This window comes from Cebus imitator, unplaced genomic scaffold, assembly GCF_001604975.1.
Source record: "Cebus imitator isolate Cc_AM_T3 unplaced genomic scaffold, Cebus_imitator-1.0 Scaffold45, whole genome shotgun sequence".
NCBI lineage: Eukaryota > Metazoa > Chordata > Mammalia > Primates > Cebidae > Cebus > Cebus imitator.
In genome coordinates, this window is record NW_016107360.1 from 15,127,216 (window position 1) to 15,155,038 (window position 27,823).

The window sequence follows — 27,823 nt, forward strand, 5'->3', positions numbered from 1 at the left end:
GTAGACACTTGCACCTACACATCTCATCACCTCAGTGCACCGCTTGCAAGGGCAGACTCTTACAAATGTGCCAGTGACGCAAAGACCACTGCTGTCGCCGACATGATTACCCAGAAATACAAACACATCTTAGGGAAGTTTTTGACAGGAGAGAGTTTAATTCTCCCTCCACTGGCAATGCAGTTACACTTCTGAGAAAATGAAGTGGATTTGGAACTATGCCCCAAATACTTTGTGTTTAAGTATAAACAGGAGTCTTTTTTTTTTTTTTTTTTCCCTTGAGATGAAGTCTCACTCCGTTGCCCAGGCTGGAGTGCAGTGGTGCTATCTCAGCTCACTGCTAGCTATTCTCCTGTTTCAGCTTCCTGAGTAGCTAGGATTACAGGCGTATGCCACCATGCCTGGCTAATTTTTGTATTTTTAGTAGAGACCGGGTTTCACTATGTTGACCAGGCTGGTCTTGAACTCCTGACCTCAGATGATCCACCTGCCTTGGCCTCCCATAGTGGTGGAATTACAGGCTTGAGTCATCGTGCCTGGCCCAGGAGTTGTATTCTTAATCTAGGCCTAAACATAAACCTACACTTAGCCTATGGTTTAAGTAAAACCCTACATGTTTTTGCCTATGTAAAGGTCTGTTCAGATGTTGGACAGTTGTGCAGGATATGGGACAGTTCACTCTAGTGCGATCTGCCTGAATACTGCAGGACATCCACCATCTGACCCTGCCAGGTAATCCAAGTCACACCCCAGCTCCAACTGTCCTGATGAAAAATGCCCCGACCAAGTGTTGCCAATGTGGCCCTTAGAAGCTGGTTTTTCCTTTCTTGAAGAGCACGGAAGCCTTTTTCCAGAAGGATGCCATCTATGTGTCATCTGGATACCTACTAGGACCTGGCACAGAGTTGGGTTGAAAGTAGCTTCCTGACTCTATTGAACCAAGTCTTTAAAGCCGATTCTGTTAAGCCAATTTTTGTCTCACCAGCACATGCTGAAGGGTTATTCCTATGGACTGAGCCGCCAGGACTCCATCTGTGATGGTGGGGCCGGAGCCCTGACATGGGACAGCACAGTGGCTACCCTGAAGGCTGGATACACAGAGATATCCCCCAGGCTAGCACTCTCAAGTGCCATGGATATTCCTAGAACATCCCTAAGTTTCCCTCACTTGGCTGTGACAGCTCATCCACAGGGCCTTCCCCTACCTCCTATGATAATTTCTGGGGTTACTACCCCATCAGTGCCTTCACAGTATTCGCTGGAGATGGCAGAGCATGGCTGGGCTGGGTCAGCTGAGAACAGCTGTCCCTACTGAATAGGAGCACATTGGAGGCAGCATGTATTCTAGATTGCTCTGGAAAAAGTGACTTTTCCAAATTCTGGTGGCCCTCTGTCTCCAACACAGCATACCTGGCTGACCTCTAGCTTGGCCCTAGAGGGGTTTCCCTCATTCCTTGTTCTCCACAGCTTTGTGTCAAAGTGGGATTCAGGAGGATTATCCTCCACTAGCAGCTCATTTCCTGTTGGCATCGTTTGAAAAGCCAGGTAAGGTCTGGGGATAAGTAATCCCTACCGCTTCCCTCCCCCACCCCCACTTGACAGCTGTGAGGATTTTCTAAAGGGCTGATCAACAATCTGATTCCTGTGGGCCCTGCTCTACTGGTTTCAAAAATCATACTGCATTGTGGTGCTTGAGGGGGCATCCTGCCCTTAGAGTTCCTGTTTTAGCATTATCCTAGGTCCCAGCTAGGTGGCTGCTTTCCTCTGCCTCTGAAGGTAGACGGTAGCAGCAGAGGGCAGAAGCCAGCTGTTCCTTGACTCCAAACCTCATTTCTAGGGCTGTCACTCCATGATGGCAAGAGGCATCATCTCTGGCAGACAGCAGAGGGTGGCAGGAGACTGAAGATCTCATTTTGCCCATTTGAGTGATTCCTCTTCTGGCCCCATTCTTATTTCCTGTCATGTTTCCACCTTCTGCCTCTGTTCATATATAGGCTTTAGCACACGACAGACATTTGACATTCTGCAACTCTAAGATGTTCAGTTTTCTGATTATTGAATACCTAGACCTTCTTAATGAGCCTGAATCTCATTTCCATTCTCATTTCAGGTAGGCCAGCTTGAAACGAGCTGTAAGTTTTCATAAAGAAGCTTACTAGAAAAAAAAAAAAAGAAATGAGAGAGGCTGTAGTGTGTGGGGATTTCCACTGGCATAACACTTGAAAGAAATCGAGGAAGCGATTACTATAAAAGTCAGAATCATTGTTAATTTGGGTAGCAGAGACTGGACTGTGGGTGGCCTGGAAAAGTTCTACATCTTGATTTACATGCTGGGCTACAAGGGTGTTTAGCTTATAATAATTTGTCAAGCTATGCATTTTTGTATAGTATGTGTATATACTTTTCAGTAAAAGTTAATTTAATCAAAAGGCAGAGATTGTCAGGCTGGATTAAAAATCATGACCCAACTTTAGATTCTAAGAAACAAGTAAGTTGAATGTAAAATAATGGAAAAAAAGACATGGAGTAAACAACCACAAGAAAGCAGAAGTGGCTATAGATCTGCCCCTAATACTGAAACACCAAAATATACCAAGCAAAATGGACAGAAATGTGGGGGAAAGATAATCCAGCAATCGTTGGATACTTCAGTACCCCACCTTCAATAACAGATGGAAGGACCAGACAGATGGGTGAGGAAAGAGAAGAATTAACAATATAAACCAACTAGACCTACTGACATCTATAGAACATATCACCTATTAACAGAATATATACTCGCCAGGGCATAAAAATAAACAAAAATAGGGTAGAATAAAAAAAAGTGTGCTCTTCAGTCACAATGGAGTAAAATTAGAAATCAATAGCAGAAAATATCAGGAAACTCACAAATATGTAATACCACCCCTAAATAACCAATGGGTCGAGGAGGAAATAAAAAATTCAGAAATTGGCTGGGTGCAGTGGCTCGCGCTTGTAATCCCAGCACTTTGGGAGACTGAGGTGAGTGGATCACCTGAGGTCAGAAGTTTGAGATAAGCCTGCTCAATACAGTGAAACCCATCTCTACAAAAAAAAAAATACAAAAATTAGCTGGGCATGGTGGCAGTAGTCCCAGCTACTTGGGAGGCTAAAACAGGAGAAATGCTTACACCCAGGAGGCAGACGGGACAGTTAGCCGAGGTCACACCACTGCACTCCAGCCTGGGCAACAGAGACCCAGGAGGCAGACGGGACAGTTAGCCGAGGTCACACCACTGCACTCCAGCCTGGGCAACAGAGAGACTCTGCCTCAAAAAATTCAGAAACTGCTTTGAGATAAATGAAAAGAAAGAGCAATATGCCAAAAATTTATAGGATGCAGCTAAAGCAAAGCCTATAGGATAATTCATCATTATAGATGTCTATATATAGAAGGAAGAAAAAGACAAAACTTGTATGTGAATGCTAGAAGAGGGAATGAAGTACTGATACATGCAAAAGTACAAATGGGACTTGGAGACGCTATGCTAAGTGAAAGAAGCCAGTCACAAAATATGCGATTCCATTCACGTGAAATTCCAGAACAGATAAATCTATAGAAACAGAAGGTAGAATAGGAGTTACTTAGGGCTGAAGGAGGATCGGGGTGGTGGATACAGGGATGACTGCTAAAGGGTGTAAGGTTGCATTTTGAGTTGATGAAATGCTGTTAAATTGACGGGTGATGAGTGCAAGTATCTGAATATACTAAAACCATTTGAACTGTACACTAACTGGGTGACTTGGCTGGTATCTGAATTATGTAAAGTTTTTTAAAAAGTTAAGTGTTTACAAACATTGCTGTAATTAGCTTTGAATTAGCTCGTCAGTATGAGTCAGACATTTGGGAGGATCTGTAAATTCAGATCTAACCAATGTAATATTAAACATTCAGAGTTTTATTAATCTTCAACTATTTTTATGCTAATACTATCGTAGAATGAACTCTTTTATATTTAATGTCTTCAGCATTTTAAAATATTTCAATCTAAATTTATTTTTTGTAATTAGCTATTTTAAAAGTCTATATATAATTTCAAGGAGTGAAAGTGCCCAAGTTTATGTAATAATTCTCCCTTATCCCCTGTAAGAAACTGTTAAACCATTTTCCAAAGTGGTTGTACGATTTTGCATACCCACCTAAAATATATCAGAGTTCCAGTTGCTCTACATCCTCACCAGTGCTCTATGTTGTTAGCTTTTAAAAGCTATTCTGGCCAGACATGGCGGTTTACCCCTGTAATCCCAGCACTTTGGGAGGCAGAGGTGGGCTCGAGACCAGCCCCGCCAACATGGTGAAACCCCATTTCTACTAAAAATGTAAAAGACTAGCTGGATGGGGTGACAGGGGCCTGTAATCCCAGCTACTTGGGAGGCTAAGGTAAAACAATTGCTTGAACCTGGAAGGCCGAGGTTGCGGTGGGCCGAGGTCACACCGGTATACTCCAGTCTGGGCAACAAGAGCAAAACTCCGTCTCAAAAAAGTGATGTTCTAATAGGTGTGCAGCAATACCTAATTGTAGCTTTGATCTGCATTTCTGTAATTATGCTGATATATCTTGTCATGTGTTTATTTGCTACTCATATCTTTCTGTTGGGTAAATGTCTGTTCACATCTTTTTCCATTTTTCTAAAAGTTGGCTTATTTGGTTTCTTATTGAATTGTGAGAGTTTTTAAAATCTGTTATTTATACAAGGCCTTCATCAGATATGTGATTTACAAATATCCTCCCTCAGTGTGGCTTGCCTTCATTGTCTTAAACAGTATGTTTAGAAGAAATGACATTTAAAATTTTTATGGCCCAATTTATTAACTTTTAATTATTTGATTTTGCTAACTTTATTTGCAGAGACTATTTTTGTGTGCCAGGAAATACGGAGATGTTGAAGAATATTGAGCAGGGGAGCAGCATATTGAAAGACATTAGGACAAAAATTGGTTTGATTGTAGACATCAATATAAATTGAAGTAGAAATAAATCTAGAGTAAGAAAAATTAGTTGTTACAATAAATTAGGTGTGAAATAAATGAGGAATTTAGGTAAGCATAGTAACAACCAGAATTATACCTTACTAAAATTTCATGTCTGCTTAACTAGAACGTGCCAATGATTGAATAGATGTACTTATAGCCAGGGTCACTTTGGATGACTCCCAAGGGAAACCCAGAGACTTCCCTGATCTGTATCATGAGGAGGCCCAACCTCCTTAATCCTATTTGGCCTGTCCCGCAAATTGTGTGTGTGTGTGTGTGATCATGGCTTTCCATTCAGTCAGGAAACAAACATTCTAAGATGCAATTTAGTGATAATGCTTGTATCTAATTAGCTATTGCTAAGACCCCATTTAGGGTCTTAAAACAACCATTGGCTGGGCATTGTGGCTCACGCCTATAATCCTGGCACTTTGAGAGGCCAAGGTGGGCAGATCACTTGAGGTCAGGATTGTGAGACCAGCTTGGCTAACATGGCGAAACCCTATCTCTACTAAAAATATAAAAATTAACTGGGTCTGGTGGTGGGTGCCTGTAATCTCAGTTACTCAGGAGGCTGCGGTAAGATGCTCGCTGGAACCCAGGAGGCAGAGGTACCACACTCCAGCCTGGGCAGCACAGTGGCTGTCTCAAAAAAACAAAACAGAGGGGAAAAAAAAACCCACCCATCATTTACTTATGATTCTGAAGATTAACCATTTGGGCTGGGAACAGCTGGGTGGTTCTTCTGGTTCCTTCCAGGCCATCTCCTTGGCTACAGATGGCTTTGTTGATCTTGGCTGAACTCTCTCAAATGTCTTGGCTCTCTCAAATGTGCCTTGGCTAGCTTATCGAGGCCCAGGCTCAGCCTTAGCAAGTGCCTTCCACAGTATTTCATTGGACAAAGTAAGTCAAAGGCAGCCAAGATTCAAGGAGTGCGTACAAGGAGGGGAATAATTGTAAGCATTTTTGCAAACAATTCTATTTCAGTGCTTATCCTCAGACCTGAGATATGGTCACATTTGTGACATGCCTGGGAAAGAAAATCATCCTAGAGACCCTTCTAGGACTTACTGGCAGAGAAAGTATTTCTAAGATAAACTTTCATTAAATTCATTGTAGCGGGGTCTGGGAATTAGGATCTAAAGGGGAAATCTCAACTCTTGTTGTTTGCTTCCCATAAGAATAAGAAACAGCAGCATTATCAAATGCTGTACTTTGCTACAAATATTAACCGGCAACAATTGACCCCCTCTGGGACTTTCCATGTAGTTATTTACTAGAAGCTGTTACTGTAATTTTCAACAGTGCTGTGATCTATGAGATTATTTTTCTTTTAGCTGTGCTGGGTTTTCAGATGCATTAATATAGCTTAATATCTCTTCCTGTTGCTTCTTTAATTAAAAGCTTGTTGGATTTCCAAATAGGAAATAACATACGCAAGCACTGGTAATACGGGCTGCTAATAATCAGGAGCAAAACCTCAGCAAGGAACACCATCAACCAGGCCTGAGGGATCTTATGACTGGGCAAAGAGGCCAGGGAAGGATGGCAGGGCCGTGATCTGGCTCTGAGCAGCTGGCCTCCCTGACAGGGGCTGCTGCAGATGGAGGGCAGCCTGAATATAGTGCATGTGCCCTATCCTGAGCTGGATGTTCGAGTCCTGGGTCCCAGAGGAGAGCTCAGGTCTGTCTTACCAATCCCTTTCCGGCTTCCCCAAGTCCCTCATTTCTCTACTCCTGGCGGCTTTTGCCCCTTTTGGTCCAGGACGCAGGAAACCGTTCCTCTAGTTCTAAGAATCGGTCACTAGATGGCAGCAGCTGTTCGGATTAAAGTGCCTCCCTGAGCTCCACAGGCCCGGGGCGAGTGCAGGCAGGGTCTGAAGACAGCTTCTCTCTGCTACCCTCATTCTCTCTCCCCCACGTTTGCTCTTCACTTCTCATCCCTTCCTCATCCCATTTAAACATTAGATTCCTTCTGGCAGCGGTGTTTGCGTGATTTCGAAGGTAGGGGAAATGTGGTAGGGTGGGGTGGAAAAAAAATGGAGTTTGTGGGTTCCTCAAGAACCTTAGGTGCCCTCTAAGGGCACAGAGCGAACTCCAGCCAAGAAAGGAACAGCGACTGCTCCCCCCTCTCATGCCATGAGCACTGGCTTCTCCAAAGCATCTCCGCTGAGCTGTTCTATAGGCCCCTCGCACTGTTAGGTCAAAAACTGAAATCTTAGTGGTGCACGGTGGCCCACACGCCTGCAATCCCAGCATTTTGGGAGGCCGAGGCAGGTGAATCACTTGGGGTCAGAAGTTCGAGACCAGCCTGGTCGACATGGTCAAACCCTGTCTCTACTAAAAAATACAAAAAATAAAAATAAAAAAAGCTTGCTGTGGTGGCAGGCGCCTGCAATCCCAGCTACTCAGAAGGCTGAGGGAAGAGAGTCGCTTGACTCCAGGAGGCGGAGGTAACAGTGAGCTGAGATTGTGCCACTGCACTCCAGCCTGAGTGACAAGACCGAAACTCCATCTCAATAAAAATCAAACAAAAATTTAACTCATACTTCCTTCTCTCCATCCTCTTCAACCCCAATCCATTCTTCTTTTCATAGTTCCATCCTTGTTGATGTCACTTTTTTTTTTTTTTTTTTTAGGCAGAGTCTCACTCTGTCACCCAGCCTAAAGTGCAGTGGCACCATCTTGGTTCACTGCAACCTCCGCCTCTCAGGTTCAAGCGATTCTCCTGCCTCAGCCTCTGTAGTAGCTGGGATTGCAGGTGCCCGCCACCACACCCATCTAATTTTTGTATTTTTAGTAGAGACAGGGGTGTCACCATTTTGGCCAGGCTGGTCTCGAACTCATGATCTTAGGCTCCCACTCACCTTGACCTCCCAAAGTGCTCGAATTACAGGCGTGGGCCACCAGTCCAGCCTGATGTCACTTTTTAATTCAATCATTTCTGAAGCTAAAAGCCATCCTGTTTTCTTACACAACTCTAGCCCCTTTTCCAGTCTGCTACCCTGCTGCTCCCTGACTTCATGTCTGCCCCCACCCCTTCCTTTCCTCTCCGTTTGTAATGAATAATGGAGCTGTTTTTTGGATCACTTATTCGTTTAATTACAGAGGCCCTAGTATTGACACGGGATACAGGGGTGACATCCAAGCTGAAACTTTATGGATAAGTTGAAGTTGACCAGGCATATAGGGGCAACAGCGTTCTTGATGGAGATTTCAGTGGGAGTGACCTTGCCTGGAACGAGACACTCGACAACGTCCATAGACATTTTTGGTTGTTACAATCTGGGGAGGGAGGGAGTGGGGTTTGCTCTCGACATCTAGTGGGGAGAGGCCAAGGATGCTCTAAACATCCTACAATGCCCAGGACAGTCCCCAACAAGTATTTATCTCCCAAATATTAGTAGTGCTAAGCTTCAGAGAGCCTATGATAAAGCTGCAGAGACAAGACGGCTTTTTGAGAAACTGGAAGAGTTATTAGAATGAAGCTGATTTGATGGTAGATAAGCTTTTTGATGTGGGGCTGGGAGATGGGATTTTAATTTATAGGCCCCTGACTGGGGCTGCTGCCTTTCTTTCAGAGATGCCCTGCCCAGAGAGGAGGAATCTAGAGAGGTAGTCTGGCTTTGCTGAGCTGTGGTGGGGCTCTGCCCAGTTTGAACTTCCAGTGGCTCCGTTTACACTGTGAGGGGAAAACAGCCCACTCAAGCCTCAATAGTGGCGGACATCCCCTGTGCCCCATCAAGCTCAGGCATCCCAGGTTGACTTCAGACTGCTGTGCCAGCACCAAGAATTTCAAGCCAGTGAATCTTAGCTTGCTGGGCTCCATAGGGGTGGGATCTGAGCTAGAACTCTTGTCTCCCTGGCTGCAGCACCCTTTCCAGGGGAGTGACGGTTCTCTGACTGGCATTCCAGGCACCACACTGGGTTATGAAAAAGAAATCTCCTGCAGCTAGGTCAGTGTCTGCCCAAATGATGCCCTGTTTTGTGCTCGAAACCCAGGGCCCTGGCCGTGTAGGCACCGGAGGGAATCTCCTGGTCTGCGGGTTGCAAAGACCGTGGGAAAAGTGTAGTATCCGAGCCAGAGCGCACCATTCCTCATGGCACAGTCCCTCAGCTTGCCTTGGCTAGGAGACGGAGTTCCTTGACCCCTTGCGCTTCCCAGGTGAGTTGACATCCCACCCTGCATCTGCTCACCCTCTGTGGGCTGCACCGACTGTCTAACCACCCCCAAGTGAGATGAGCCAGGTACTTCAGTTGGAAATGCCGAAGCCGCCTGCCTTCCGCGTTGATCTTGCTGGGAGCTGCAGACCAGAGCCGTTTCTCTTGGCCATCTTGCCAGACACTCCCTGTATCTGTCTTTAGCTCTAATACCATTTGCTCTATATATCTGTGTGCCCCAGCATTGGGTGCATATATATTTACAATTATTTTATCCTCTTGCTCAGTTGACCTCTTCATCATTATATGATGACATTCTTTGGCTCTTCTCAGTTTTTTTAAAAAATCTATTTTGTCTGATCTAAGTATAGCTACTCCTGCTTTTTGGTTTCCATTGGCTGGAATATCTATTTCCACATCTTTATTTTCAGTCTGTATTTGTCTTTATAGGTGAAGGGTATATCTTATAGGCAGCAGGTAATTTGGGGGAAAAAAAAAAAGAAAAAGCCAAAAACAAGACCCAATCAGCCACTGTCTTTCGATAGGAGAGTTTAGTCTATTTACTTCAATGGTATCGATAAGTAAAAACTTACTGCCATTTTGTTGTTTTCTGGTTGTTATGTGGTCTTTTCCTCCTTTTCTTCCTTTCCGTCTTACTTTCGGTAAAGGTGATTTCTGGTGGTATAATTTTTTACTTTTAATTTTTTGTGTATCTGTTGTATGTTTTTTGAGATTACAATGAGGCTTGCAAATACTATATTACAATCCATTAATTTAAACTGATGACAACACTGATTGCAGAAACAAATGAGCAAAAAGAAAACCAATAAAAACTCCATAAAACTCCCCCACTTTGTTTTTATTTATATCTTATTGTACTGTATCTTTAGTTGTGGTTATGTGATTGGTTCATCTTTTAGTCTTTCTGTTTAAGAGTAGTTTACACACACCAATTACAGTGTTATAATATTCAGTGTTTTTCTGTGTCTTTACTATTACCCAGAAGTTTTGTACCTTTGAATGTTTCTTATTGCTCATTAATGCCTCTTCTCTCCTCCCCCTTCCTTTCTGTCTCCCTCCCTTTAGCATTTCTTTTAGGACATGTCTGGTGTTGATAAAAACCTTCAGTTTCTTGTTTTAAATCTGGGAAAGTCTATTTCTCCACCTTTGAAGGGTATTTTCACTGGATATACTATTCTAAGAGAAAAGTTTTATCTTCCAGCACTTTGAATATGGCACACCGTGCTCTCCTGGCCGGAAAGATTTCACTGAAAAGTCTGCTGCCAGATGTATTGGAGTTCCATTGTATGCTATTTCTTTCTTTTCTTTTGATACTTTTAGGATCCTTTCTTTATCCTTCATCTTTGGGTGTTTGATTATTAAATGCTTAGAGGTAGTTTTCTTTGGGTTAAATCTGCTTGGTGTTCTTTAACCTTCTACTTGAACATTGATCTTTTCCTAGGATTGGGAAGTTTTCTGTTATTATTCCTTTGAATAAACTTTCCACTCCCATCTCTTTCTCAAACTTTTATTTAAGGCCAGTAACTAACTCTTGGATTTCCCCTTTTGAGGCTATTTTCTAGATCTTGTAGGCATGCTTCATTCTTTTATTCTTTTTTCCTTCGTCTCCTCTGAGCGAGCATTTTCAAATGGCCTGTCTTTAAGATCAGATTGTTTCTTTTCCATCAATTCTGTACTTAAGAGACTCTGATGCATTCTTCAGGTTATCAGTTGCATTTTTCAACTCTCAAATTTCTTCTCAATTCTATCTCTTTGTTAAATTTATTGATAGAATTCTGAGTTCTCTGTGTTATCTTGAATTTCATTGAGCTTTCTTAAAACAGCTATTTTGAATTCTCGGTCTGAAATGTTGCATATATCGGTTTCTCCAGGACTTGCCCTGGTTTCTTATTTAGTTCATTTGGTGAAGTCATGGTCTTGATGCTTGTGGATGTTTGTTGGTGTCTTGGCATTCAAGAGTTAAGTAGTCTTCACAGCCTGGGCTTGTTTGTACCCATACTTCTTGGGAAGGTTTTTCAGGTATTTGAAGGGAGTTGTAGCTAAGTTGTATGTGCACTGGGGGCATCCCCAACACAGTAATACTGTGATTCCTGCAGTGTCGTAGAGGTATTCATAGAAACCTTGGTCTTGGATACAATCTGGAAGAATTGTCTATATTACCAGGCAGAGATTCTTATTCTCTTCCCTTACTTTCTTTCAAACAAATAGTCTCTCAGAGAGCTGGGTTAGGAGTGGGGGTGACACAAGCACCCCTTTGGACAAGTCCCAGCCACCACCACTGGGACTGCACTGGGTCATACCTGAAGCTATCACACACTGCATCTCACCCAAGGCCTGCTGTAACCACTAATTGACTATCACTGATGTTCACTCAAGGTCCCACAGCTTTACATGCAGCAGGTGATAAAGCCAGCCAGGCTTGTTTCCTTCCCTTCAGAGTGGTAAGTTCCTTCAGTTTCTGGGTGGGTCCAGCGATGCCATCTGGGAGCCAGGAGTCAAAAACCTCAGAGATCTACCTGGTGCTCTGTTCTATTGTGGCTAAGCTGGCAGTCAAAACACGAGACAAAATACTTCCCACTCTTCCCTTCTCTTTCCCCAGGCCTAAGAACCTCTCCCCATGGACACCACCACCATAGACCAATGGCAGTGGTGTACTGTCAGGTTACTGCTGATGTTCACATAGGGCCCAAGAGTTCTTCAGTCAGCTTGTGGTGAGGCCTGCCAGGCCTAGGACTCACCCTGGGCAGTGGGCTTTCCTCCAAGCCCAGGGCAGGTCCAGAAATGCCATGCCAGTGCCAAGGCCTGGAATCAGGGACCACAAGAGCCTGCTTAGTGCTGTACCCCACTGTGTCTAAGCTGTTACCTAAGCTACAAAACTAAGTCCTTTTTTACTTTTCCCTCTGCTTTTCTTAAGCAGAAGGCGTGTCTCACCATCACCACCGCTAGCTGGGAATGTGCTGGGTCTCACGTGAAGCCAGCACATCTCAGTCTCACATAAGGCCCTTGACATAGTACTTGGGTATTGCCGCTGGTTCTTCAGTGTCCAAGGACCCCCTCTTTACTCATGGGGCCTCGTGACTGCCTGATGCCCTATCGTTCTGTTGCTGAGCTGGTATTCAAGATGCAAGATGAAGTTCCCTTCACTCTTCAATCTCTTCTCTTCGAGCAGAAAGGAATCACTTTGTTGCTGTGAGTTGTGCTGCCTGGGGTTGGGGGAGGGATGGTTTGAGTACTGGCATCTCAGTAGGTCACGTGCCCTCCATACTCACTAGCTCTGAGCTCAGCACAGCACTAGGATTTGCTTAGGAATTGCAGTCCTTGTGGCCCAAGTTGCCTTTCAAGTTTATTTGGCACCCCAGAGCACTTTTGACAAAACTCGGGTTCTGACCACTAGGAGTGGTGATTCCCCTCTGGGAAAGGCTGGTCTACAGACTCCCTCCATGGGCAGGCATCAGCTGAGTTTAGCCCAGTTTTGCTTTCTGCCATGGCAGGGCAGCACTAAGTTCAATGCAGGGTCCCACAATCACTGCGATCTCCCTTCCCCTACGGCACAGATGCTCCATACCACACAGCCACTGATGGGGAATGTGGGGAGGGTGGCAATGGGAAGTCAAGACTGTCTTTTCTACCCTCCACAGTGCCTCTTTCAGTGATATGAAGTTAAAACCAGGTGCTGTGATTGCTCACCTGACTTTCGGTTCTTATGAGGCGTTTTTTTGGGTGTAGATTTTTATTAGTGTCCTGTGGGATGGCGGGGATAACTGGTGAAAGCTTCTATTCTGTCTTGCTCTGCCCTCTGAGAATAACATTTAAATTGGTGGACTTTGAGGAAAACAGATTATTTTCTACAATGTGGGTGAGTCTCATCCAGTCAGATGAAGACCTGAATAGAACACAAAGACCAACCCTTGCCCAAGTAAGAAAAACAAGCTGGTGCCATTCTTTCTGAAATTATTCCAAACAATTGAAAAGGAAGGACTCCTAACTCATTTGATGAGGCCAGCATCATCCTGATACCAAAACCTGGCAGAGACACAACAAAAAAACAACACTTCAGGCCAATATTCTTGATGAACATTATGCGAAAATCCTCAATAAAATACTGGCAAATCGAATCCAGCAGCACACCAAAAAGCTTATGAACCATGAGCAAATCAGCTTCATCCCTGGGATGCAAGGCTGGTTCAACATATGCAAATCAACAAACATAATCCATCGCATAAACAGAACCAATGACAATAACCACATAATTATCTCAATAGATACAGAAAAGGCCTTTGATGAAATTCAACATCCCTTCATGTTAAAAACTCTCAAACTAGAAATTGATGGAATGTATCTCAAAATAAGAGCTATTTATGACAAACCCACTGCCAATATCATACTGAATGGTCAAAAGCTGGAAGCATTTCCTTTGAAAACCAGCACAAGACAAGGATGCCCTCTCTCACCACTCCTATTCAACACAGTATTGGAAGTTTTGGCCAGGGCAATCAGGCAAGAGAAAGAAATAAAGGGTATTCAAACAGGAAAAGGGGAAGTCAAATTGTTTGCAGACAACATGATTGTATATTTAGAAAATCCCATTGTCTCTGCCCAAAAGCTCCTTAAGCTGATAAGCAACTTCAGCAGTCTTAGGATGCAAAATCAGTGTTCAAAAATTACGAGCATTCCTATACACCAGCAATAGACAAGCAGAGAGCCAAACCATGAACAAACTCCCATTCACAATGCCTACAAAGAGAATAAAATACCTAGGAACACAGCCAACAAGGGATGTAAAGGACCTCTTCAAGGATAAATATAAGCCACTGCTCAAAAAAGAAAGGACACCATCAATGGAAAAACATTCCATACTCATGAACAGGAAGAATCAATACTGTGAAAATGGCCATACTTCCCAAAATAATTCATAGATTTAATGGCACTCCCATCAAACTACCATTGACATTCTTCACAGAATTAGGAAAAACTAGCTTAAAATTCATATGGAACAAAGAAGCCCATATAGCCAAGTCAATCTTAAGTAGAAAGAGCAAAGCTGGGGGCATCATGCTACTTGACTTCAAACTATACTACAAGAGTACAGTAGCCAAAACAGCATGGTACTGTTACCAAAAGACATATAGACCAATGGAATAGAATAGAGACCTCAGAAATAAGATCATATATGTAACAATTATCTAATCTTGGACAAATCTGACGAAAACAAGCAATGGGAAAAGGATTCCTTATTTAATAAATGATGCTGGGAAAACTGGCTAACCATATACAGAAAACAAACTAAACCCTTCATCTTTTACAAAAATTAAGATGAATTAAAGACTTAAATGTAAAACCCAAAACCACAAAAATCCTTGAAGAAAATCTAGGCAATGCCATTCATGACATAGGCATAGGCAAAGATTTTATTATGAAGTCACCAAAAGCAATTGCAACAAAAGCCAAAATTGACAAACGAAATCTAATTAAACTAAAGAGCTTCTGCACAGATAAAAAGCTATCAGAGTGTTGTGAGAGTCCACAGAATGGGAGAAAAATTTTGCAATCTACCTGTCTGACAAAGTTCTAATATCCAGAGTTTACAAGGAACTTAAATTTACAAGAAAAAAACCCATCAAAAAGTGGGCAAAGGACATGAACAGACACTTCGCAAAAGATGACAATTATGCAGCCAACATAGGCAAAAAAGCTTATCGCTGATCATTAGAGAAACGCAAATCAATACCACAATGACATACCACCTCATACCAGTCAGAATGGTGATTCAAATTAAAAAGTCAACAAAAGATGCTGGCAAGGCTGTGGAGAAATAGGAATGCTTTTGCACTGTTGCTGGGAGTATAAATTAGTTCAGCCATTGTGGAAAACAGTATGGCAATTCCTCAAAAACCTAAAACCAGAAATGCCATTTGACCCAGCAATCCCATTACTGGATACATAACCAAAGGAATACAAATCACTGTTATAAAGATACATGTACACATATGTTTATTGTAGCACTATTCACAATAGCAAAGATATGGAGCCAACCCAATGCCCATCAATGATAGACTGCATTAAAAAAATGTGGTACATATACACAGTACTATGGAATACTGTGCAGCCATAAAAAGGAATGAGATCATGTCCTTTGTAGGGACATGGATGAAGCTGGAAGCCATTATCTTCAGCAAACACACACAAGAACAGAAAACCAACCACGTTTTCACTCATAAGTAGGAGATGAACAATGAGACACATGGACACAGGGAGGGGAACATCACACCCTGAAGCCTGTTGGTGGGGAGCAAGGGGAGGGAGTGCATCAGGACAAATAGCCAATGCATGTGGGGCTTAATGTCTAGATGACAGGTTGGTAAGTGCAGCAAACCACCATGGCACAGGCTTAACAGACCTGCACATTCTGCACATGGTATCCTGGAACTTAGTGAAATTGAAAAAAGAGAAGTATTTGCCATATGAAATCATTGCCAAGCTCACCTCTTCATAAATTCCTTCTCTCAAGGATCTTGGTTTAAGTTCTCGCTACCTTTTTAGTTCTCTAGTATTTTTAAGTACCTATTTTAAAAACAGATTCCTAGACATTTCTAGTTGTTTTTAGAGGGAGAGTTGGTCTGAAACCAGCTATTTTGTCATTACCAGAAGCATAAAATCTCTGATTACTCATCTTTGAAGTATATACAACTTTCTGACACCAAGTGCTTATAAGAGGCTCGTGTAGAACAAACAGGGCTCTGTTACAAACTAAGTAAAATTTTATGACCCAGGGTTTGGTGTATAAGTTCATTTAACTTTTCTATAAACTGCATAAACATTCTTGGAATTTTTCTTTTTACCCACTGCTACAAAGAAAGTATTTATGATTCCTGTGTTTGTATTTCTAATTCTTCTTTTTACCTTACAGAGACTTCCAGGAAGATAGAGAAATTCTAACATTATAAATGCTATCTTTAAATCAGAAGTCTGACCTCATTTTTAAATAGATCTCTCTGGCTACTGTGTGAAATATTAATTCAAATAGCAAATGACTAGAATAAACCTAAGTATACATGAATACAAGATAAATTATAAATTCATTTAATAAAACATAGCGATTAAAAATTAGATAGCTTTCTAGGTCATGACATGGAAATATTTCCAAGTATTATTGAGTGAAAAAAGCAAGGTGTAGAACAATGTGTGGTATTACTGCTACCATTTGTGTGAAAAAAGATTTTGTATGTTTCTAAGTACATAGTCTGTCTCTGGAATAAAATGTAAAACTAACAAAGCTACCAGTTTTTAGAAAAGTTGCTTAGGAAATGGAACAAGGTTACTGGGGACAGTCAGTCTGTGATGGACATTAACTTTTTAAATGCATCTTGTTTTATATTTTTCAGATGTTGTATTATGGGCATGATTTACCTATTCAAATTGTAAACAAAATATTTACTTAAATGTATTTTACTGCCCTCCAGTGATATAATTTTCATTTGGGGGTATGGCTAGTCTACCTATTTTTTCATTTGTTCATTAAAATATGTATTTGATATAATTATTGCTTTCAAAATTGTAATTTAAAACTTTTGCCTGATGTTTAGTTCAGGTATAGCAACTTAAATCTTTCCCCAATATTGGTAATTTACATGTTTTCTTGTATGACACGGTAATGAGCATTTTTGTAGAAGTATATACATTTGGTTGCTGTAAATTGCTCTCATGCTTAATGGTTATTTTATAAGGTTGAATGTAAATAAAGCAAGCACTATGAGGAGTTAATAAAAGGTCAGAAGTGATTATAGATGATCCCTTGAGATACTCACAAGCATGGCAATTTTTCATTTTAACATTTGTCAATATGGGTAAACCAAACAGAGTTGTTGCTCTTTATAGGTACAGTAAAAATTGAACTCACAGGAAATAGTGCACTTAAAGAATCATTAATTATTACCTAATTGCTTGCACCACTGTGGCAGGGACAGAAAAGTACTGTGATGAAGTTGTCAATTACAGTTGATAATTAAGGGGCCAGGTGCATATTTAACTTAACAAGACAATATCTGCCCAGATGTTGTTTGCTTCCTCATTACCAGGTAGGTTAAGAGACTTTCATAAACTAGAAAGACTATTAAACACACAACTTGCTACATCAAGAAACCTTTAACAAATTTGTTACTATAGCCAATATTCATTTAAGAAGGCTGTTCATCCGAATTCCTAGAGTTGTAGTAATCCCATCTGTATAATACCATCTTTGCAGATTCCCAGTGAAATAGATTTTTCAAATATAAAACAAAATCTAATAGCATACAGTATAATAGTATTGGGAACTAGATAAGTTGCCTCCTCATTTTAGGAACACAAAGGAATTTTATGCAAGATTTAAAATGCCAGATTAAATGAAGACAACAAAAAAAATCAGTCCATGTGGGGACCATTCCAAGAAACCCAAGATCCTTGGATGTAAGATGAATATTCTGTCGAAATTATAGTAAGGTATCCTAAACTGCTAGGAGAGGCTATGAGAAAAGAATTAGCTGCAACAAAAAAGGAAACTGGATATCATTGCTTGTAGTTTGTTATGGTAGCCCTAGCAAAGTATCACAGACTAGTCGGCTTAAAAACGATATCATTTATTTTCACATCATTCTGGAGGCTGTAAGCTAAGATCAAGATGCCAGCAGGGTTGGTCTCTCCTGTGGCTTCTGTCTTTGGTTTGCACATGTGATTGACTTTCCCCAACAACCACATGTGGCCTCTTTTTTTTGTGTGTGCAAATCTCATGTGTCTCTTCCTCTTCTTGTAAGGACACAAGTCATATTGGATTACAGTTCAATTCTTATGACCTAACAACCTTTACTCAACCCCTATCCCCCAATACAGTCATATTTAGCCCTCAACATGTGAAGTCGGCAGGAGAGCATACAATTCAGTCCGTAACACTCTTCTTAAAACTCTTCGAAGTCTTTAAAATGCCCTGGAAAGCTCAATGCATTCAATGCTGCCTCTCTAACATTTTCTCCAGAACATTTCATTTTTGCATCCTTCACTCCAGCCACATTGACTTTCTTCCTGTGTTTCTGACAGACAGACTCACATAGGGATACTCAACCATTTGGAAACCAAATATAGATGCCACAGGAGAAACAGCCCTGCTGGCACCTTCATCTTGGGCTTCCAGCCTTCAGAATTGTGAAAAAAAATGCATGTCCATGGTTTAAGCCACCCAGTCTGTGATAGTTTGTTATGACAGCCCTGGAAAACTAATAGAAGCAGTGACACTCATCCCACATTAGGGCCTTCTCAATGGCTATTCCGTCCTTGGGACACTTTGCCTTTAGATAGCCAGCCACAGAGGTAGCTCCTCCACTGCCTTAAGGGCACTGTGCAACAAGATCCTTCCTTGCCAGTGAAATGTTTTCTGACCATTGCACACAAAATAGAATTCACTGTCACTTTCTTTGCCTTCTGACACAGCTTTATCTTTTCTGAGCACAACATTCTTATGATATATTATGCTATATGCTGCCTGCGTTCATGGGCTGTTGTTGAGTGTCTGCAGCTTTTTAGGTGCACCATGTAAGCTGGCGGTGGATCTACCATTCTGGAATCTGGAGGATGGTGGCCTTCTCATATGTATACATACGTTTGCTTATCATCTATGTGTTTCTAGATTTAGACAGTACCTTGTATGAAGTCAGGGGTTGGGCTTTGTCCATTTCTGTTACTGTTACAGTAACTGGAAATAGACATGTCTTAAAAAAGGACAATTTGACAGCAGATGTTAACAGCAATAGACAATGGAATATTTCCAATTTGTTGATAGAAAATAATTACCAACCTAGGAAAGTGTGTTGTAAGACATTTTCAGGTGTACCAAAACAGAAGTCATTTGCCTTCAAGAGATACTCATTTAAGAAATTTTGGTTCAGATAAAAGGAAAATGATCTGAATTATCTTTGGTCTAAGTTCTAAGAAGAAAGATTAATAAAAATAAGTGTATAAATTTAAATACATATTTAATGTCTAATTTATGGAGTTAAAAAAAGACAATATACAAGAGTATACAATTCTAAGCCAGTAGAATAGCAAAAATGGATTAAGAATGAACAAAGGCTTACCAACTATAAAAAGAAAACAAACATTAAAAATGATATATAGATTTGGTAATTAAGATTGTTAAAAACAGCCAAAGTATACCAAAAGTTATAGAAGTAGACTAAATCCACCAGTTATAAGATGAACTTTGTCAGGTTTGGCAAAAAATTTTTTAAATTTTATTCATAAGAATATTGAAAAGGTGATGGTTAAAGAATGGAAAAATATATACCCTGCAACACTAGTCAAAAGATAACTACAAGAGCACTGTTATGTTCAGACAAATACAAAATAGAATTCAAATGAAATAAAATAATTCAGGAGAAGGACGGAATATTAGTCTGTTTTCATGCTGCCGATCAAGACATACCCGAGACTGAGAAGAAAAAGGTTTAATTGGACTTAGAGTTCCACATGGCTGGGGAAGCCTCAATCATGGCAGGAGGTGAAAGGCACTTCTTATGTGGCGATGGCAAGAGAAAATGAAGAAGTAAAAGCAGAAGCCCCCGATAAGCCCATCAGATCTTGTGAGACTTACTATCACGATGATAGCACAAGAAAGAATGGCTGCCACAATTCAGTTACCTCCCTCTGGGTTCTTTCCACAACATGTGGGAATTGTGGGAGATACAATTCAAGTTGAGATTTGAGTGGGGACACAGCCAAAGCATATCAGACGGTCCCTACATAATATAAAAATTTTTAAATTATCAGGAAGACAATTATAAACGATGTCTAAGAAAATAGCCTAGAGAAATAAAAATATATAAATGTTAATACCTAAGCCAGATTGATAAGATTGTAAGGAGAAATTCACCAAGTCATCATAATGGGAGATTTCGGTACAGTACATTCAATTACAAATAAGCCAACAAAAATTATTAAAGCTGGAGAATATTTGAACAATACAGCTTAACAATTTTGAACTAGTGAAACTTATAAAAATTCTGCACCTGACAAGTATACTTTCTTCTCAAAGATTAAAACTTGTGTCTACAGTATTTCAACTTTTTGTTCTGACCTCAGATGGACTAGAAATAAAAAAGCCCACACGTTTGAAATTAAAAAGCACTTTCTAAAAATATATCAAAGAAAGTAATAGAAATAAAAATACTTAGAACTATGTACAATAAAAACATACATTAAATTTGTATAATACCTTAAACTTTGTGTGATGTAGCACATGGTACTTAAGTTTTTTCCAACTTTTAAGTTCTGGGGTCCATGTGCAGGAGGTACAGGTTTGTTACATCAACATGAGCCATGGTTGGTTTGCTGCACAGGTCATCCCATCACCTAGGTGTTAAACCCAGCATCCTTTATTCTTCCTGATGCTCTTGTGGTTTTAAAGTGTCCTGCTGATTCCTAATGAGGTTGAGCTCCTTTTCATTGGTTTATTAGCCATTTGAATTTCCTCCTTTGTGAAGTGCCTATTCAGATGGTTGGTCTTGGTCATCTGACTCTTACTGACTTAGGAGTCCTTTGCTTATTCTGGATTTAATGTGGAATGCAAAAAAAAAAAAAAGTTACTTTGGATATAATGTGTAATATAATACAAAAGTCATTTTAATGATATGTTTTAAAATCTTTTAAGGGTGACATTTATGTCTCTAAGAAGTCTTTGTCTAGGACCCACAAGCCAATCAAAAGGTGCTCCAAAACTAAAACTACTTGAACAACAAATATTGGATTATAAGCCATAGAATCATATACGGAAGAACCCAAACAAATAATAGATAAATGGAGGAAAGGACAGCTCTTCCTTATAGAATACTAATTTTTAAATGTAGAAAAAATTAGGAAATAAAACATCACTATTAGGCAAACACGCAACAGTATTTCTTGTAAGTAGGGTCCCCTAACGGATGCTAAAGTCAGTAGAGGAAAAACAGGATATTTCATTTGTCGAAGTTTTTTTCCCCAAACACTCACTTATTGTGAAGGGAAAAATAGTTAACTTTACAGTGGAAGAAGCTGGTAGACACCTTAACCAGACGACCAGAGTTAAGATCACAGGTTACAAAACATACCATTCACCTCCTGGTACGATGAATTGAAAACAGACTAACATCACTTCTATATATCTTATCCAAAATGCATTACCCTAAATATAATCATGAGAAATAAATCAGGCAAACTCAAATTGAAAGACTTTATGAAATTATCATTCCTATTTTGTAGAATTTAGGATTCTTCTAATTATTGCAATGGTTTACTTTGAATACTTGCTTAGCTGACCTGCAAGCTTTCTCACTTTGACTGTCCATCAGGGTCTTTTCTCCACATCTTTATTAGAACCTTTTTCCCCCCTCTTTGACTTCAATTCTATCTTTTTGAAATGACATGTACTGTGGGGTACTCACTAGCTAATAAGCTTTATAAAAGCAATAATTAATATTGAGGCTGGGTGCAGTGGCTCATGCCTATAATCCCAGCACTTTGGGAGACCAAGTTAGGTGGATCACTTGAGGTCAGGAATTCGAGATCAGCTTGGCCAACATGGTGAAACCCTGTCTCTACTAAAAATACAATGCCACATCATGTTGGCATTGTAAAATGCAGCTTAATAGTCCTATCTAGTTGTTCACTTATTCCAACCTTTTTTCTTCCAGTCAGAATCTTCATGGGGGGGGGGAAGTTGAAAACACCCCCTGGATCTTGTTTGCTTTCCTCTTCAGGTCCCCTGGGCCTGTAAAAAGCCACGATTCCCCTGCTTTGCATTTGTTCTCTATGAAATTATGTAAGCAGGAATGGCCCAGGGAGCTTGGAATGATTGGTGGCTTCCTTCATGAGTGGGTTTGCACAAGGTGTCAGAGGAGGGCAGCTGCTGAGGCAGCTATTTTGGTCTCTCCAAGGTCTCCTGCGGGTGCTTTCTTTCTCCCTTGGATATTCATTGGCCCTGCAGTGAGTCAAACTTGCCAAGCCAAGTGCTCCTCTTTGCCCCAGCCACAATCTCAGATGGATCCCGACTTCAAATCTCACTGATTGGTGATTTGACCTTGAAGAAGTTGGTAGACATTGTTTGATCACCTGGGAAATGTAACTTAGTTCAGAGACAACCAGTGAATTGAGAGTTGTGAGATCACAAGTCTTAAAAAAAAAAAAAAAAAAAAAAAAAAAAAGAAAAAAAAATAATAAAAAAAAAAAAAAAAAAAAAAAAAAAAAAACCCCCATCCAAAAAAAAAAAAAAAAAAAAAAAGTCACAGGAGTTAATTATTCTAGTGTTTCTCCACCCATTTTGTTGATTAAAGAACTTCCAGATCATTGCCTGTCAGTCTGAGCCTTCAGATCAAAGACTCTCCCTTTGAAAATAGTCATTATATGAAAGTCTGGGAACCAGTATCAATATTTATTAGGGGACGCACACCCATGCTGTCCTGTTGTATCACAGATTTATTGGATAACCAGTTATCCTGGACTCCCTAAGCTCTTTCAAGTATTGTGTTAAAATTAAATCTGTCAGCTGTTCCTTGGGAGGATAACAAAGTTTTAGGCATTCCTGTAGCTGACTTGCCTGCAAACGTATGGAAGTAGTTCTTTTAAAAAGTATCTCTACTTAGCAAAACATTTATTCTTTCATTTATTTCCTCTTCCCCTGTGGTTCCTGGTGATTGATATTTGAATGTACAGTCCCTTTGGGAAAGCCTGACATTCTTCTGCAACTACATAGGTCAAAAGAGGACATATATGTTGCCTATTGTGTAAAGGGAAAAACAGATTAGCAATTTCTAGAAGCTGTACCAGGAGGCATAATAAGTGTACAATTGTGAAAGAAAAAAACTTAAAATATTAATTTTGGAGAAAGATTACTTCAATCATGAACATTAACAGAAGCTCCACTTCCAGTGTGAGGAACAAAAGCTGATTTGATGAACCATGTGAGCCGAAATTAGCATCAGGATGGATTTAGAAAGAACAAGGATGACTTCTTCCTCAAGGGAAATGTAAGCATTAGTCAACAGCCAAGTGTGTTGAGCTGTATACAAGTGATAATACTCACTTTGGAATCTCCAAGAATTTTCTAGGAATAAGCATATAAGGTGATCTTTGTTGAATGAGCTATTGAGTGCATGAATAGAGTGAACAGGAAAACGTTGACAATACTTCTCTACCATGGTCAGACTGCCCCTGGAATATTGTGTTCAACAAAAGGACCACTTAGATGAACAGTCTGAGTGACACATTCTATGGAAATTTTGAAGAAATAGGGGAACATTGGCTTTGAGAGGGGGCATTTAAGGCTGGGGAGATACCTCATGACTACTTTCAGATATTTAAATCCTTAATAGATTAAATAAAAACTGAGCATAAACTCAGGGTTGGGCACCATGTATGATGCTGGAGCCGTGTAGAGAATATGAACATCTCTCTGCTTTCTGGGCACACTTCATGCCAAGTCTACTCGCTTCTAATCAGCAAATTATGAACAATGGTGGCAGGTTTAAGAGGTTCTCTTTCATTAAACTGAAACCTTCCTATCTTAGAAGGGACTGCTTAAGAGTCTTTAGCATAAGGGAACCACAAGACTTTTGCTGCTCATGAAAGTTTATCATAAGGGAACTTAGAGGTCACATAGCAAGTATTCAGGATACGGATGATCCTTTCGGCGGTGCTTGGACAGAGTGCTCAATTCCCTATTTCGTCTCATGAATATGCATTTCTGAATCATAAGGTTTGGGAAAATAAGAGCACAGAACAGCCAAATAAAGGATTCATAGTTTGAGTGAATGAATTAAAGCATAAATAATTGCCAATTTTTTGAGAGCTTACCAAGTGCTTGAGATGTTGGGCAGTATCTGACCTATGCAGGGCTGCTATTCTATCTCCTTTTCACACTTGAGAAAACTGAGCTAAAGTAACTTGCCCAAAGTGACACAGCAGATACACTGGCATGTGATGCGAGGTTCATGCTAACCTCCAGGCTGTGCTGCCTTGTTCACTCACACCTCGTTTCATTTCTTAACTCAAACCTGCACTTGAGCGCCTTTCAGGGATGACACCTGCAAAGATTCTTGGGACTGTATTTAATTTGCTACAACGTGCATAATCTCATGTGAATGCATACCAAATGCAATCAAACAGTGGGAATGAGTCACTGTGGAAAATTTAGATAGAGTTTTTAAAAGAGGGCTACGTCTGCATTTATGTTTATGTACATGTGTGTGCATGGGTGTGGGGACTTGCACACATGACACTATGAAGCGATTCTGTATCTTTAATTATGTTCTCACAGGGATGACCGATAGCCTCACAACAGTGTAACAAATACTGACTTAAGGTCTTCTCCAGCTTTTGTGTAGCCAAGGGGGTTTGCCCAGATATAAACTTTCATTCAGAATGGGAATCAGCTAGTTTAAAATCAAACAAAACAAACCAGCCGTTGAGGTTATTAAACCAATTCATTCTGATTGTAAAAGACATCTAGATTTAACCTTTTGGGACTCACATTACTAGGTGTTTCAGACCCTGTGTGAGGAGGCATTTAATGGATGTTTATTTTCCCTAAAGGAAGTTTGGAAATGCAGGAAGAGCACCGGCACTGACTTGGATGGGAGAAATGAGAATTACTCACTGGCTTTCCTTAAGCACCCCTCCCCTAGGCTTTTGCAATATTCAACAGTGGAGTCTCTAAGTGATCATTTTCTTCCCACAGCACTGCATTTTTCCTGCCTTCAGTCCTTGCCTAACGTCATCGAGCATTGCATGCCAGCAGAAACAGGCAGCAAAATAGAAACCATGTCGATCAAAAGCAGTCAGATCTCCAAGTAGAAAAATTTGTCTGTCTCTGAGCATCCAAAGAGGCTCTCACCATTCTTGCTAAGTGCTTTGATGCCAGATAACTGCAGGAGAATGCAACTCTCCTTGCATAATAACCACATGCTCATTTGAGCTGTTGAGATTGTTCTTTGGCAGAAAGAAAACTTTTGCAGCAGCTATTGGGAGAAGAGAGGGTTCAGTTTCATTAACTAGTAATAAGCATTTAATGATTACATTTCCATATTTCTATTAACACTACATAAAATACCAACACCATTGTGCCTTTTTATTAACAGCCCATTCTCTTGCAAGAAACCAACCAGAAAAAAAAGAAAATCAGGTTCTTTCAACTAGTGAAAGACTACTTCTATTTGGACTCAGCCTTCTTTTTCCATGCTTCTCACCTCCACTCTGGAATGATGTTCCCTTGCCTAAGTACTCATCACCACACTACATTACCTTGCTGAAACCTCACTTATGTAACCTGCTTGCGATTCCCAGTATACCTTTTACAAATTGAGGTTTCTTAGTTGTTCTCAGCAATAGTTCTTCATTTGTTAGCCATGAGGCTGTTGGTCAGTAAAGACTAGCTTATCTCAGGGTAGAATAGCTGATGTATGTTCAGTTTATTACAATTTATAAACTGTCAATATTCAGATCTCTTCTGATAGTAAATGTACTTGCTCAGAAAAAAATTCTCAAAACACATCGCATTAGGTGATTGTCCTGCAAAAATGTGCAGAAAGTGACAAGATGAACCTATCCTCAGCTGTGCAAGGTAGTTAAAACAGCATGTTTCTGGGTCCCTCCCTTAATTCGTGCCTGGATACATTTTGTGAAATACAGAGAGGCTGATGGAGTTCATTGCCGTCATCAGCTCTTAGAACATACATCATGAGAAACACTTGTATGGAGAGGTGAAGGAGTTTAGGTCCTGGTGAGATGGAATGGCAGTAACAATGGCTGCTGGGATAGGGAAAGGTCAGGACCCACAGAGGGCAGGGCCTTCAGGGAGATTCTCTTCCTACCATTGCCCTGCATATACCTTTGTTTGCCCTTCATCTACTGCAATCTGATGGAATTTTTCTTAAAAGTGGCGTATTCTGATTGCATATATTTTTTTAGAAATGTGTAGTGGCAGAGGAAACAGCAAGTGCAGAAACGCTGTGAGGTAAGTGTCGACATATTGAAGAATTTGCCGGGGGGTCGGGGTGGCTTGAAAAAGTGAACGCGATGGATGGTGGAAAAGGCAGGAAAGGTGGGCATAGCAGCGATCAAGGTGGGCAGATTGTCGAGGATCACTCATTCTTGGTGTCACTTGGCAACCACTGGCTAGATTCAAGCAGAAGAGTCACATTTATCAGACTTACATTCTAGCAGTAACATTCTGTCTTCTGTATGGGGAAATGCAACAGGACAAGGAAGGAAAGAAATGTTAGAGACTACAGCTGTGGCTCTGGAACGTTGGGAAGGTGACACTCCAGGGTGGTGCATGAGGTGGAGTGGTTGGCCCAGGACATGCTTTCAGAGTGCAGCTGACAGGGTTTGCTAATAGATTCAGTCAAGAGTGAGAAAAGGAGAGGAATCAAAGATGCTGGAAGATTTTGTCAAGGACAACTGGAAATGGGGAGGTGTGGTTGACTGAACTGAGCAGCAAAAGGAACAGGCAGATTGTGGAGGAAAAAAGTTGATTGTGGGCACAGTGCGAGATGCCAGAGGTTCCAACAGGACATTGAGTTAGCAACTGGCTATACGCATCTGGAGTTTGGGAGAAAGGTCAGGGCAGTATACATATATTTGAGGACGTTCACATGGATATGGTCTTAAGAGCCAGGGAGTGTAGGAGAGCACTTACACTCCTGTGTATTAACAGCGAAGAGGACGATCCCACTCCTATAGGAGATCTCTGGCGTTTCCCCCATTTAGGGTCAGAAAAAGGAAGAGGAACTATCAAAAGAGACTAAGTGGCTACTGATATAGGAAAAAACATGAAATTCTATGCAACAAAACAAAAGGTTTATTTTTAACAAGAAATGGAGACAATGAAATTTTGACAAATGCCATTGAGATGTTACTTAGGATGAGTGCAGAGAATAGACATTTGGATTCAGTAACATGATCATCGGTGACCCTGATGAGAGCAATTTGGTAGGACTTAATGAAATTAGGTCTATGTATACAGTGCGGCCCAGCAATTCTACTTCTGTGTGTATAACCTAGAGAAACTGAGTCACATGTTTATTAGGATTTTTGCTGTAGCATAGCTTATGGGAACAATGACTTGGAAAAGGTATAACAGGAAAATAGTGAAGTATGCTTTGTGCATAGGATAGAATACCACGCAGCAGTCAGAAATAATGGACTCAATTATAGACAACACTGGGTAGATTTTAAAAATAGACTGAAAAGTTTTAAATATTTCTAGCATACTACTATACATTTTTAAATGATAAACTCAAAAACATTATGTAGAATGTGAGGAAGGTGGGTTAGAAGGATAGGGCTTGAATATCCCATAATGGGTACATGTGGCGTAAGGATCATGGGGTTGGAGGGACTGAAGGAAACGTGGAAAACATCAAACCAAAGAGGCACCTCTTCAGGACCAGTGGTGTTCATGACCATGAGTTTAAGAAGTGTCATGAACTCAATTCTGTCACCTGAGGCTTTAACTACCATCCTCACAAGAAAAAAAGCTAAGCAGCCAAGGGCAGAGTGAGAGGCAGGTAGTCTGTCCCAGACTCGCTCCCTCCCCAGGCCTCCCCATCACCTGCCTCCTGACCTTCAGGACTAACTTGTTCTAAAAGCC